The sequence below is a fragment of the Manacus candei genome, unplaced genomic scaffold (assembly GCF_025592945.1).
Source record: "Manacus candei isolate 608988 ecotype Guabito, Panama unplaced genomic scaffold, ASM2559294v1 h1tg000169l, whole genome shotgun sequence".
Taxonomy (NCBI): Eukaryota; Metazoa; Chordata; class Aves; order Passeriformes; family Pipridae; genus Manacus; species Manacus candei.
The window spans coordinates 1,451,822-1,467,605 of record NW_026138217.1 but is presented as its reverse complement, the minus strand read 5'-3'; positions in this window follow the sequence as shown (position 1 = coordinate 1,467,605).

Below are 15,784 nucleotides of genomic sequence, written 5' to 3'. Positions count from 1 at the left end.
GCAGTGGGACCGATAAGGACCAGTTAAGGGGCTTGGGGGCACTTCAGCATCTCCATCAAGGTCAGACCATTATAGACCAGTATAGACCAGTGTAGACCAGTATAGACCAGTATAGACCAGTATAGACCAGTATAGACCAGTAAAAAACCAGTACGGACCAGTATGGACCAGTATGGACCAGTACAGGTCACTAGAACAGCGAGCAGGGTGGTGGGACCAGTAAGGACCAGTTAAGGGGGTTGGGGGTACTTCAGCATCTCCATCAAGGTCAGACCAGTACAGACCGGTACAAACCAGTATGGACCAGTATAGACCAGTATAAACCAGGGTAGAGCAGTATAAACCCATATAAACCAGTATGGGTCACTGAAACAGGGAATGGGGTGGTGGGATCAGTAAGGACCAGTTAAGGGGGTTGGGGGCGCTTCATCATCTCTGTCAAGGTCAGACCAGTACAGACCAGTATAAACCAGTATAGACCAGTATGGACTGGTATAGACCGGTAGAGACCAGTATAAACCAGTACAGACCGGTACGGGTCATTGGAATGGGGAATGGGGCAGTGGGACCAGTAAGGACCAGTTAAGGGGGTTGGGGGCACTTCAGCATCTCCATCAAGGTCAGACCAGTATAGACAAGTATAAACCAGGGTAGAGCAGTATAAACCAGTATAAACCAGTACAGGTCCCTGGAACGGGGAATGGGGTGGTGGCATCAGTGAATGGGGTGGTGGCATCAGTAAGAACCAGTTAAGGGGGTTGGGGGCACTTCAGCATCTCCATCAAGGTCAGGTCGGTATAAACCAGTATAGACCCGTATAGACCAGTATGGGCCAGTATAAACCGGTATAAACCAGTATGGACCAGTACAGGTGACTGGAATGGGGAATGGGGCGGTGGGACCAGTAAGGACCAGTTAAGGGGGTTGGGGGCACTTCAGCATCTCCGTCAACGTCAGACCAGTACAGACCAGTATAGACCAGTATAGATTAGTATAAACCAGTATGGACCAGTATAGACCAATATAAACCAGTACAGGTCACTGGAACACGGAATGGGGTGGTGGGACCAGTAAGGACCAGTTAAGGGGGTTGGGGGCACTTCAGCATCTCCATCAAGGTCAGACCAGTACAGACCAGTATAAACCAGGGTAGAGCAGTATAAACCAGTATGGACCAGTACGGGTCACTGGAACGCGGAATGGGGTGGTGGGACCAGTAAGGACCAGTTAAGGCAGAACTCAGCTGGGACTTAGTGGTTTGGGGGTGGGCGTGTCCCTTCTTTAGGTGGGCGTGGTCTCTCCCTGGTGGGCGTGTCCCATCCCAAGGTGGCCAGAGCCTCTGCAAGTGGGTGTGTCTTTTGCATCCTCTCCCCCTCCCTGAACTGGGAGCTCAACTGGGACTTACTGGGTTTTGGCTGGGCGTGTCCCCTCCCAATGATGGACCCACTTTCAGCCCCTCCTCCCACCTTTAAGGGCCCCCCCAAAGCCCCTCTCCCCCCTTCCTGCACCTCTCCAACCCTCAGGGTCCCTCCTGTCCCTCTCCCACCCTCAGGGTCCCTTCCTTCCCCTCCCCCCAGTGAACCTGCTACCCCTCCCCCACTCTCAGGAGCCCTCCCTGCCCCTCCCCCACCTTCAGGGGCCCTCAGGACCCCTTCCCCAACCTCAGAGACTCTCCTGCCCCTCCCCCACCCTCGGGGAACTTCCTACCCTTCCCCCACCCTCAGGGACCCTCAGGGCCCCTCCTTCACTTTCGGGGTCCCTCCCTGCCCCTCCCCAACCCTCAGGACCCTCCTGCCCCTCCCCCCACCTCGGGGTCCCCCCTGCCCCTCCACCACCCTCAGGGACCCGCCTACCCCTCCCCCACGCTCAAGGACCATCCTGCTCCATCCCCACCCTCAGTGTTCCCTCCTTCCCCTCCCCCCCCCACTGGGGCCGTTACTGGTCCCTTACTGGTCTGTACTGGGAAGGGAGAGGGGAGGGCCTGCCCCCTCGAGGCCCCTCCCCCCCAGTGACGTCACCGGGTCCCAAAAATAGCCCCGGGGGCCCAAACTGGAGGGGGGACCTGGAGCCGCACCCAGTGTGACCAGTTCAGGTACTGGGAGGGACTGGGAGGGAACTGGGAGGGACTGGGAGGGACTGGGAGGGGGCAGGGCTTCCCCCCCTCCCCCCGCTCCGTGTCCTTGGGGTGACCTTGGGGAGGGAGGGGGATGGGCCGCTCCCAGTGGCTCCCAGTAGCTCCCAGTAACCCCAGTAATGCCCCTGGTATCTCCAGCGACTCCCCCAGTAACCCCAGTGACCCCCCCAGTAACTCCTAGTAGCTCCCAGTAACCCCAGTGTCTATCCCAGTAGCTCCCAGTAGCTCCCAGTAATCCTAGTGTCCATCCCAGTAACTCCCAGTAACCCCAGTGTCCACCCCAGTAGCTCCCAGGAACTCCCAGTAAGCCCCCCAGTAGCTCCCAGTAACTCCCAGTAACCCCAGTGACCCCCCCAGTAGCTCCCAGTAACCCCAGTGTCCATCCCAGTAACCCCAGTGATCCCCCCAGTAGCTCCCAGTAACTCCAGTGTCCATCCCAGTAACCCCAGTGACCCCCCCAGTAGCTTCCAGTAGCTCCCAGTAACTCCCAGTGTCCCCCCCAGTGCCTTCCAGTATGTCCCAGTTTAACCCAGTTCCCCCCCCCCGTGGACCCTGGGCCGGGTGGGGGAGGGGCGGGTTCACATTTCCATGGCAACATCCCTTTCCCTCTGGCCCAGTTTCTCCCAGTTCCTCCCAGTTTAACCCAGTTTTTCCACATTTTTCCCCATTTTTCCACATTTCCCCCCATTTTCCCCATTTTTCCCAGATTTTCCCCCATTTTTCCACATTTTCCTGAATTTTTCCCCATTTCCCCCCCAGTTTCCAGATTTTTCCCAATTTTCCTACATTTTCCCAGCTTTTTTCCCATTTTTCCCCCATTTTCCCAGATTTTTCCCCATTTTGTCCAGATTTTCCTAGATTTCCCCCCCATTTTCCCAGATTTTTCCCCATTTTTTCCCCATTTTTCCCACATTTTCCCAGATTTTCACACATTTTTCTCCAGATTTTCCCAGATTATTTTTCCCATTTTTTCCACATTTTCCCCGATTTTTTCTCACATTTTTCCCAGATTTGCCCAGATTTCTTCCCCCATTTTCCTGGATTTTTCCCAGAATTTCCCAGATTTTCCCCATTTTTCCAAAATTTTTCTTATCTTTCTCCATTTTTCCCCATTTCCTGGATTTTCTCCCATTTTTCCACATTTTCACAGATTTTTCCTCATTTTTCCCACATTTTCCCAGATTTTTCCCCATTTTTCCCAGATTTTCCCAAGATTTTTTCCCATTTTTTTAAATCTTTCCCCATTTTTCCCCATTTTCTGGGATTTTTTCCCATTTTTCTCCATTTCCCCCCCGTTTCCCCAGAATTTCCAGCATTTCCCCCCCAGTTTGTCCCCATTTTCCCAGATTTCTCCCAGATTTTCCCAGATTTTTCCCTATTTTTCCCCATTTTCCCGGATTTTTCCCAGATTTTTCCTCCACTTTTCCCAGAATTTCCCACATTTTCCCACATTTTTCCCACATTTTTTCCCATTTTTCCCACATTTTCTCAGATTTTTCTCCAGATTTTCTTCAAAATTTTCCCACATTTTCCCACATTTTCCCACATTTTCCCCCATTTTTCTTGATTTTTCCCGATTTCCCCATTTTTCCAGATTTTTTCCCATTTTTTCCCATTTTCACACATTTTTCCTCTTTTCCCCCATTTTCATGGATTTCTCCTCATTTCCCCCATTTTCCCACAGTTTTTCCCAATTTTTTCACATTTTCCCCGATTTTTCCCCATTTTCCCCAGATTTTTCCCCATTTTGCCCCCATTTTCTTGGATTTTTCCCCATTTTCCCACATTTTCCCAAATTTTTTCCCACATTTTCCCAGATTTTCTCCCTATTTCCCCAGATTTTTCCTCATTTTTCCCATTTTTTCCCTGATTTTTTCCCGATTATTTTCCCCATTTTCCCAGATTTCCCCCCTTTTTTTCCCACATTTCCCCGGATTTTTTCCCAATTTCCCCCCATTTTCCATGATTTTTCCCACATTTTTTCCACATTTTCCCAGATTTTTCCTCATTTTCCCCCATTTTTCCCACATTTTTCCCCATTTTTCTCAGATTTTTTTCCCCATATTTCCAGATTTTCCCAGAATATTCCCCATTTTCCCCCCATTTTTTCCCCATTTTCCCAGATTTTTCCCATTTTTTCCCCTTTCCCCCCAATTTTTTCCACATTTTTCCCAGATTTTCTCCCATTTTCTCCAGAATTTCCCAAGTTTTTTGCCAATTTTTCCCCATTTTCCCAGTTTTTTCCCAATTTTTTCCCCATTTCTCCGGATTTTTCTCACATTTTTCCCAGAATTTTCCGCTATTTCCCCATTTTCCCACATTTTCCCACATTTTTCACCATTTTCCTGATTTTCCCCTCATTTTTCCCACATTTTCACAGATTTTTCTCCAGATTTCCCCCACATTTTTCCCCCACATTTTTCCCCCATTTCCCCACATTTTCTTGGATTTTTGGGTCCCCAGTTTTCCAAATTTCCCAAATTTCCCCAGTGGGAAAAAATGGGGGGAAAAAGCCAGGAATTTTGGGGAAAATGGGGAAAAATTGGGGAAAAAAGTGGGAAATTTGGTGAACACGAAAAATTGGGAAAAATGGGGGAAAATTTGAGAAAAAAGTGGGAAATTTGGGGAAAATTGATAAAAATGGGGAAAAATGGGGGGAAATTTAGGAAAACTGGGGGAAAATCCGTGAAAATGTGGAAAAACGGGGGAAATTTTGGGGAAAAAGTCAGAAATTTGGGGAAATGGGGAATTTTGAGGGGAAATGGAGGGAAAACTGGGAAAAAAGTAAGAAATTTGGGGAAAACGGGTGAAAAATCAGGAAAAATGGGGGATAATTGGGAAAAATTAGGGGAAATTTAGGAAAAACTTGGGAAAAAATGGCGGAATTTGGGGAAAATGGGGAAATTTGGGAAAAATGGGGTGAATTGAGAAAAAAATGGGGGAATTTGGGTAAAATTGGATGAAAAATTGGGGAAAGATGGGAAAAATAGAGGAAAATTTGGGGAAAATGGGAAAAAATGGGGGAAATTTGGGAACAATGGAACGAATTTGGAAAAAAATGGGGAAAAATTGAGAAAAATGGAGAAATTTGGGAAAAATGGGGGAAATGGGGGGAAAATTGGGGAAAGAGTGGGAAATTTGGGAGAAATGGATGAAAAACTGGGAAAAATGAGGGGAAATTTGGGAAAAACTTGGGTGTCCCCACCAGGTTCGGCCCCGCCATGGCCCCGATAGCCCCGGGATCAGGTGAGACCCCTACCCCATGCCCTGACCCCTCCCCCTCCCCGAGGTCACTGCCCTGACCCCCCGAGTCCAGGCTGTGACCCCTCCCCCATCCCGTGGCCCCTCCCACACTTTATGGCCCCTTCCCCATTCTGTGGCCCCTACCCCATTCTGTAGCCCCTACCCCACTCTGTGACCCCTCTCCCACTTCATGGCCCCTCCCCCACTCTCTGACCCCTCCCCCACTCTATGGCCCCTCATCCACTTTATGGCCCCTCCCCCACTCTCAGACCCTTCCCCCACTTTATGGCCCCTCCCCCACTCTGTGGCTCCTCCCCCACTCTGTGACCCCTCCCCCATTCTGGGACCCCTCTCCCACTCTGTGGCCCCTCCCCCACTTTACGGCCTCTCCCCCACTCGGTGACCCCTCCCCCACCGACAGCTTCTCCCTGCAGAGAGAACAGCCAACACACTATTTCACTTCTCACTTTAACAAAGCTCTTTTCTCCTTCAAGCCCCTCAAAGGTGCCAAGGCCACATAGGAGGCCACACACAAACAGTACTCCTCTTCCCACTTGACTACACCTTATCCCTCACTCTTCTACAGGGAACACCAGGAATCTGCTCGCAGAGGCCTCTCCTTTCCCAGCAGTAGCTCAGCACAAGGAGCTAAAGGAGCTCAAGCCTTAGGCCACAAGAGCTGACAGCGAGGAAACTTTGGGAGCAAACTAATGCTGCTAACACGGACCCAGCTGAATCCAGCACACAATCACAGAATCCAAGAGTCCTTCAGCTTGGAAAAGACCTCCAAGCTCACTGAGTCTTGTGCAGCCCCTCCCCGACCGCCTGCAGGGACTGGATGATGCTTTGCACAAGCACCAAAAGGAATGTTGTGAAAGCCATGACCTGCAGGAGGACACAGAGAAGGGCTTGGTTGGGGCTGGGAAGGAGGGAGCTGGCGCTGGGGGAGCGGGGATGGAGCCTCGGGGATGTGGCGCAGCAAGGACAGGGGCCCAGGCAGCTGGCAGGCGGCAAGGCCTCACCCCCTGCCCCAGCAGCAGCACCGGGCCCTGCCCAAGGCGCTCCTGCCAGGGGCTGGGCCCTGCAGGCAGGGGCAGAACCCACTCCCTGGGGCGGCCTTGCTGCCCTGGCCCTCGTCTGGCCCAGCCTCTCCCTGTGTGCGTGCTCCCCACAGCACAGGCTGCACTGGGCAGCATCCCCTGATGGGCCCTGCAGAGCTGCCCCACGGGGACACTTCCCTTTTATGTCACAGGTGCCACAGCCTGTCCCAGTCAGCCCTGCCCATTGTCCCCACCCCAGCTCACTGACTCACAGTGGCCCCTGGCAACCAAAGAACCAAAGCCCCACACCCCCAGAGTGCAGCCCTACCCATGTGCAAGGGGCCCCCAAAGGGTTCCCTGCACAAAGCAGCCCCTCCAAACCCTTGTCAGATAGAAAACTGGGGGACGTGACCCTTGGATGCTTTTAGTACAGAGATACAAGCTTTTCTGGAATAATGGAGGGGGTCACTTTTTTATTATTAATATTTACAGTTATCCATTTGGGGACAGGATGTCCTACAGGCTAATGTGGTGTCACATTTGGAGTGAAAAGTACTTTTCAAAGAAACCCAGGGTGCATGGGTGATGCAGAGGAAGCTGCCAAGTCACCCAATGTGAAGCTCAACACTGCTTTGCACCAGCACTGCCCTTTCACACACATCTTTGGCAAAGACAAAGATGTCAGGCTTTAGTTTCTAAATCAGTAACACTTGACAAGACCTCTTTAGGAACTGACAGCAAGAGAACTTAGGAGCAGCTTAGGGTTGGCAAGTGTAGGAGCCAAGAAGAGAAGGGCTGATGGGTATGTCATGAACACTGACAGCTGGATGGTCGTGGAGCTGACCAAGGACTGCCAGATACAAAAGACATCACCTGCTGGACTTGGCCCAAACACCAGCCCCCTCCTCTCCCTTCTCAACCACTCAACCACAGCCTGCACACACCCACACCTGCCAGGGCCAACTGGCTGTTTCTCTTCTCTTTTCTGCCTGGGGGCGAAGGAAGAAGGACAGGGGGGGTATTTTCCTTCGGGCCAGAGGGAAGGGGAAGGAGATCCCCCCAAATCCATCCCTGGCAGGATGGGGGCTGGAGGAGACATTGGGCGACCCCCAAGAATATTTTCGAGGGGAACAAGGGATGGGGGCACCCACAGGGGGTTGGGGGGGGGAGGGACCCAGGAATCTCGTGGTGGGACACTGGGGAGTTCCCAGTAGTTTCTTGGGGGGTGGACCCCCAGCAGTCCAGGGTGGAAAAATGGACGGAGGAATCCGCCGTAAAGGGTTGGTGACACCCAAACGACTCTAGGAGGGGGTTGGGAGGGGCCCCGGAGTCCTGAAGAGTGTTTGGGGGTCCCCAGGAGGGAGTCTGGGAGTCTGAGGTGGTCCCAGGAGATTTTCAAGGGTTAAGGGGATGCACAGGAGATTTGGGGGAGGAGGGGGAAAGGCGGAGGGTCCCCAGGAGTCTTGGGGGAGATCTGGGCGGTTCCCGAGAGTCTTGGGGGAGATTCGGAGGTGTCACCAGGAGCCCCTGGACCCCCTGAACTCACCCCACACCACCATGGCTTCGTTGGGGCCGCACGTGAAAAACAACGCGGCGGGGGGAGACCCTGGGGCCGGGATCGATTGGGACCAATCGGGTTCAATCCCGATCCTCCCCTCCCCCGCCATCACCGCCCCACTCCCGGTAGCCCCCGTGGAAGTTTCGATGTTCTATTGGGTGACTCACCGGCACAAGGACAGGGGCCCAGCAGAATTTGGCAATGACGTCATTCCAGCAGAGCCGTTCTATTGGCTGCGACCCACGAGGGAACCCAAAACCTGTTCACGGCTTGGGGGGGAAGGACAGCCGGCACGGCCGGGAACGGGGGTGCAGAGGGTGTTCAAGTGCCCAGGAAAGGGGCAAAAAACTTTCCCCTCTCCCTCCCAGTGCCCCCTCAGCCCATCCCAGTCTCTCCCCTCTCTCCCAGTGCCCCCTCAGCCCATCCCGGTCTCTCCCCTGCACCCCCCGTCCATCGAGGTCCCAGCCCGGCCCTGCCCCCTGCTCTGCTCCGGCCTGGATTTCTCCCCTGCAGGGGCAGCTGAGGTGGCTCCAGGGCGGGCGGGAGCTTTCGGGGCAGGGGGTGGCTCCTGACATGCTGCTGGAACCGCCCCTGTCTGGGCGGGCCCGTCAGCCTGGGGCACCTCCTCACCCGAGCCTGGGGGACGGGCTGGCAACTGGGAGGGGCTTTGGGAAGGAATGGGGAGGCTGAGAAGGGGTTGGAGGTCGTGGGGGTAACTGGGAAGGTGTTTGGGGGAGTTTGGGGGTTTGGGAGGGAGGTTGGGGAGATTGGGGCAGCTGTGAGGGGTTTTGGGGAATCGTCGGGGATGTGAGAAGGAACTGGGAGAGAGTTTGGGGGCATACTCAAGGGGAAGGGGGCAACTAGGAGAGGGTTTGAAAGGTCCTGGGAGGGCTGGAGGTAACTGGGAGGGGTTTGGGGGCATCTTGTGGGTTTTTGTGGGTCTGGGAGGCAGTCTGGGGGCCTCAGAGGGTTTAAGGGGAAGTTGGGAGTGTCCTGTGGGACCAGGATGGGATTTGAGGGTTCCTGGAGGGGCTGGGAGGGCTTTATGCCTTTATACTGCGGGCATTGTCTAGTATTGATGGGGGTAATCCGTGAGTTGACTGTTTCATAATCATCCAAATTTTAACAAGACTTTTAAGGTGGTCAACCTCAGTTTGAAGCAGCTCATTTTTAGCAACAAATTTATCCGATTTTTTTCCTGTTTCCCTCTCAAAGGCTAACGATGACTTCAACACCACATTTTCTGATTTCAAAACAGTAGACTCAACATCAGAAATCCATTCATGACTTCCCTGTCACCACTCCATCCGAATGTCTGTGCACTCACTGTGACCTGAGAGAAACCTGCCTGTTTGCAGCGCACTGACTGGGCAACTTTTCTTTTTGCAGGTGGAAAAGGGCAGATAAAGAAAAAACAGATGGGTCCAGCAGAAGTGATGCTGCTTCTGTCAAAAGCGGGGCAGAGGCTGTAAGCACTTTAGGAAGTTGCTTACAGAAGCACTTGTGCATTCCAAGTTACAGCTCAGGAGTCTCAGTGACTTGTCCAACATGGGAGCTCCTTTTCCATTTCTCAACCCCCAGATTCCTCAGGAGTAGGAAACTGAAAACACTGACTGAGAAAAGCTCCATTCCTTCCTAATAATTGTGCTTTGTCCTTCCCATTTGACAGTGCTCTTGGAAATGTGCTGGTGTGATCTGGATCTGGGAGCAGCCCTGACCTCCCACAGCCCTGACCACACACACCTCATCCAACGGCAGGAAGAACCTGCCTGGCTCCTGCTGGGGTTCTCACCACCCACCGACAGCTTCTCCCTGCAGAGGGGTGGGCAACTACCCAGGCAGGATGAGACCTGACCCCAGCAGGCAGCAAAGTCCGTGCCCTGGCACAAAGAACCCCGGAGCACAGGGACCCTGCTCTGCAGGACAGCCCCGGGCATCCCTGGCTGCACCCCCACCTTCCCACCCCGCAACCATCCCTGGGAGAAGGAGCCCACCTGCGCTGTCCCTCTGACGGTGCTGCAGGGAAGGCCTGCCCTGGAGAACATCCTCCTCCGGCGCAACAGAGAAACTGGGAGAGTCCTGACAGATGTGCAAGGCTGTGTGATGTGGTAACTTTAGGAGATTCCTCCAGGAACACAAGTGACATTGCCCTGCACCTGTAGACTCACTCTGCAGAGGCGTGTGAAGTTGTGTCCCCAAGTTGTGTCTCAGCTGAACACCTGCCATCTTTCTGCTGCCTTTAACCTCCCTTTGCCTTTCTTCTCTTCTCTCGTGCCTACAGGCAGTGGCCTCGGCCCTGCTGGGCTGTGCAGAGGAGCTGCTCCTGGGCAGAGCTGTCTCTCTGTAGTGCTGCCCGCTTGCCAGGATTTCCCTGTGTGCCAGGAGCCCGGCCCAGCTGAGCAGCACAGCAAGAACCAAAGGCAGCCCTTTCTCTGCCCCTCTGGGTTCCCCACAGGTGTCCCTGGCGCTCCAGGGGAACCTGCTGTGGAACAGACTGAAGGAAACAATGATGTTCCCTCTTCTCACCTCTTCAGTGACACTTCTTTCCAGCAGTGACACTTCTTTCCAGCAGTTACATTTCTCCTCTTAGAAAATTACCAGGGTATGATGATCATCTTTTCTAGTTTCATCATTACACAGGACACCAGGAGGGTGACAGCAAAGGATCTGGTAACTCCCTGGCACAGCGGGGGTTTTCCTGGAGTCACACAGAGAAATGTGTCAGGGTTCTGAGAGGTGTCCAACCCTGAGCTGGACTGATGCACACACGGGGGTGTTCAGAGACACGAGTCCTTCCCTGACACACACACAGGCAGTTCATTGCAGCAGGGGCAATGTCTCCCTGGGCTCCTGCTACCACTCCCAGAGCCTGGAGCCACCTCAGCCCTGTAATGCTCCCACCCTGCCCACTCCTACACTTCAGATGAACATTGGGGTTTTCTAGTCACTGGAACTGCCCAGACCAGCCCCTCCCTGGTCCCCCCATCTCCCTGCCCCGCCCCAGCCCAGCAGAGCAGCACAGTCGTTTCTGGTTCTGCAGCAAGAAAGGGAGGCAATAGAGGACAGGGACAGTGACTGCATGTCTGGACTGCTCAGGAGATCATCAGCTCAGGCGGCAGCTCCTGCAGCCCCAGGGCCAGACCCACTTCCCAGTGGCCCAGGCAACTGCTGCCACGTGGGCACAAGCTCTGCTGCCCAGGAGGGTCCGGTAGTGAAGGGCTTTGCAGATGGCCACGTAGCGGTCATAGGACATGATGGTGAGAAGGGCAAGCTCCGCTGTGATCAAGAAGAAAAGCAAAAATCACCTGTGCAACTCATCCTGAGTAGGACATGCCCCTGGTGTTCCAGAGGGAATTGGCCATGGCTTTGGGGAGAGTGGTGCAGATGCAGCCCGGGTGTGTGAGGGAGAGGTGGAGCAGGAAGAAGTCTCTGGGGGGTGTGCAGGTGGTGGTGGCAGGCTACGGCGCTGAGGATTAGGCCGTTGCCCAGGGAGGCAGCCAGGGAGATGCCCAGGAAGAAGCAGAAGTGCAAGAGCTGCAACCAGGAGGAGGAAGTGGGGGATGGAGCCGCTGTTGGACATGAGCTTCCTCCGGGCATCAGGAAATGTCCAAGGAGGAAAAGGCAGTGAAAACTTTGGGACAGGTTTCCTAGATCAAACCCATGAATTCCTCTGAGCATCTACCCTCATCCCAAGTATCTGCAGTCACACATATATAGATTCTGGACTGTAGAAGACAGGCTTAGCATGACTTTAAGATGATTTCTTCTCAATTTTTTGATTTATTTTTCTACTGCCAAGTCTGAGAGGGGCATCGTGGAACCAAAGGAACCCTGAGACATTTCAGAATCCCACATGTGTTGGGTCTGTCTGAGCTGGAGTTCATTTTCTCACTGCAGGCGTCACAGTGCTGTGCTTTGCATTGGGAGCTACAAAGGGGTTAATCACACCAGTGCTTTGGCAACTGCTGAGCAGGGCTGGTGCAGCACCTGCATTGTCAACTTCCTCCCCTGAATCGGGGGCAAGATCATGGGAGGCGATACAGACAGGTCAGTTGAGCCAAATGGACCAAAGGGACATTGCAGAATATATGGCGTCAGCTCAGCTACCAGAGCTCAGGAAAGGAACAGGAAAGGGAGAAAATCCATTTTTTTACAATACATGCCTTCTGAGTGGCTTCTCTGTGTGGTGAAGCCCTGCTTCCCATGAAGTGGCCAGGTATCGCTGCTGACAGGAAGTAGAGAGAAAATCTCTTTATTTTCCTCTTCACTTATGCATGCGCAAACTTTGGCTTTTGCTTTAGTAAAAGTACCTGATCTCAAGGTAGAAATAATTTTCCATTTCATTCTGTCTCTTCTGTCTGGTTGGGAAGGGCAGCAATAGAGCAGCTTGGTGGGCACCTGGCATCCAGGTAAGGTCAACCCACTGCAACATTGCAGGGTCTCATGGAACCAAAGGACTGTTGGGAGACTGGGGGAACTCACGGAATCAAGTGGCCATCGTGGCACTGCCCTACATCATAGAAGCAAATGTTCCCTGGGAAACTACAGAAACCAGGGACTTAAGGGACATCATTGGGATGTGCGGGACCTCATGGAATTAAACAAACCGTGGGATATCTTTGGAACTTCATGGAATCAAAAGGATAAAACAAAAGAATTAAACCCCATGACCAGAAACCATTGGATCGAACATTTCTTTAATATGCCAGCTGGGGATTCATGGGGGTACTCTGCCATGCATGAATCAAAGAATCAGTATAAATTTCGGAGTATAAATACAGTGATACTTGAAAGACCCTCCCCTTCACAAGCAGTCCAAAATTCTCTTCTGATTTTAGGGTCAAATAGCCTCTTGGATTTTATTCGTGGAGCAAGACTGCCATCTAGCGTCCATTTCTTCTGCGAGGGGCAGTCATTTTCACAGAGTGGTCTTCTCCCTTAGCAGGCCTCGTAGCATCTCTGATTGATCTATCCGACCCCTAACCCCTAAACTAAATGCTTTAGGACCAGCTAAGACGTGTCTTAGAACTTCCCATTTGCTTAAACAATGTAAGACTTTCTTCTGAACAGAACAATCTCTTATTAAACAAGTTTTCTGAGGCCTGTAAGCTAATTTCTTGAAGATGGGCATATGATACACTCTCTATTAGTTTCCATGTATCATCTACATTCTCTCTCCTACAACTAATTGTAGTCTTAAAAGAAAAGAAAAGACTGCTACCATGCCAAGAAAGCAAACCCCTTTGTTGATTAGGATTTTTATCTAAGAAAAACTTGTGATTTACGAAGCCATTAAGGATGGAGATCCTCTCTCATTTCAGTGCCATTGTGACAATATGGGGCCTCATGTAACACATGGAACACAGAACACTGCGCATTCCCAAGCAATCAAGGGGCCATTGTAACACTCCAGGGCCTCATGGAAGACGGAGGCCCCACAGAGAGACCTCAAATCAGAGGTTTGGGCAATCCTCAACCAGAGGACGTTCAACAAGGGGAAGTGCCAGATTCTGTCCCTGTGATGGGGCAACCCCGAATGTCCGGACAGACTGGGAATGATATTCTGCATAGCAGCGCTGGAAAATGGCCTCTGGGGCCCTGGTGGATGGCCAGTTGGCCAAGAGTCAGTGGTGCTCTGGCGGGGGCTCCCTGCTCGGTCACAGGAGGGTTTTCAGACACACGAGTCCTTCGCTTGCACACAGACACAGACAGTTCATGGCAACAGGGGCAGTATCTCCTTGGGTTCCTGCTGCCACTCCAGGAGCCTGGATGCACCTAAGCCCTTGTGGGGTACCACCTACTCTGCCACTATCTGAGATGCCCCACCGCCTGAGAGATGGAAACCCGGAACTCTGTCCAAGAGAAGCACATCCCAGAACTGCACGCCTGGGCTTTGTCAGGATTTAGAACCGTAAATGCAATGTGACACCGAGACACTCTTTGTCCCACATAACTTCAAGGTCTCCCCAGGAGGTTGATGGCAATTGTTCTTGCTCAGGGTCATCTCCCCACAACAACAGCAGGTGTGTGCTCAAGACTTGTCTGTGCAATGCAAACAGATACACGCTGTCTAGTTCTTCCGGTCTCTCCAAGGAAGGCAAAAGAATCTCTGTGTGCCGGGTGAGAAGCCAGTGCTGGAAGTTGTGGTTCTATTGTGAGTGCCAAGAGCGGATGGCAGGTCTGTGATGAATGCCCTGAGGAGATGACCTGGGTTTTCCAGTGCACATGGCAATAGATCACACCCTGCTTTGGTGGTCATTTATGTCCTTCGGAGGTGACAGAGATGGGAAAGAGAATGAAATTTTTGAATGTGCCTCTGAGTGCCCCTCAACCTGCTGCAAATGTGCAGATTCCAGTACATCCAGTTCAGGTGTGAGAAGCTGTTCCCTGGTCCTCTGAGCAAGAAGAGCTGGACGAGGGACACAGCAGAACTCGCTTACTGAGACTGCATCAGCCTCCGACAAAACCACAAGTGGTCTTTGTCCCTAGCAAAAGTGCTTCTACTGCTAGCAGGGATGTTCCACGGGAAAGACCAGGAGATGTTGAGTCCGGAGAACAATTGCCATCAACCTCCTGGGGAGACCTTGAAGTTATGTGGGACAAAGAGTGTCTCGGTGTCACATTGCATTTATGGTTCTAAATCCCGGCAAAGCCAATGCCTGCAGCTCTGGGATGTGCTTCTCTTGGACAGAGTTCCGCGTTTCCATCTCTCAGGCGGTGGGGCATCTCAGATAGTGGCAGAGCAGGTGGCACCCCACAAGGGCTTATGTGCATCCAGGCTCCTGGTGTGGCAGCAGGAACCCAAGGAGATACTGCCCCTGTTGCCATGAACTGTCTGTGTCTGTGTGCAAACGAAGGACTCGTGTGTCTGAAAACCCTCCTGTGACCGAGCAGGGAGCCCCCGCCAGAGCACCACTGACTCTTGGCCAACTGGCCATCCACCAGGGCCCCAGAGGCCATTTTCCAGCGCTGCTATGCAGAATATCATTCCCAGTCTGTCCGGACATTCGGGGTTGCCCCATCACAGGGAAAGAATCTGGCACTTCCCCTTGTTGAACGTCCTCTGGTTGAGGATTGCCCAAACCTCTGATTTGAGGTCTCTCTGTGGGGCCTCCGTCTTCCATGAGGCCCTGGAGTGTTACAATGGCCCCTTGATTGCTTGGGAATGTGCAGTGTTCTGTGTTCCATGTGTTACATGAGGCCCCATATTATCACAATGGCACTGAAATGAGAGAGGATCTCCATCCTTAATGGCTTCGTAAATCAGAAGATTTCTTAGATAAAAATCCTAATCAACAAAGGGGTTTGCTTTCTTGGCATGGTAGCAGTCTTTTCTTTTCTTTTAAGACTACAATTAGTTGTAGGAGAGAGAATGTAGATGATACATGGAAACTAATAGAGAGTGTATCATATGCCCATCTTCAAGAAATTAGCTTACAGGTCTCAGAAAACTTGTTTAATAAGAGATTGTTCTGTTCAGAAGAAAGTCTTACATTGTTTAAGCAAATGGGAAGTTCTAAGACACGTCTTAGCTGGTCCTAAAGCATTTAGTTTAGGGGTTAGGGGTCGGATAGATCAATCAGAGATGCTACGAGGCCTGCTAAGGGAGAAGACCACTCTGTGAAAATGACTGCCCCTCCTAGAAGAAATGGACGCTAGATGGCAGTCTTGCTCCACGAATAAAATCCAAGAGGCTATTTGACCCTAAAATCAGAAGAGAATTTTGGACTGCTTGTGAAGGGGAGGGTCTTTCAAGTATCACTGTATTTATACTCCGAAATTTATACTGATTCTTTGATTCATGCAAGG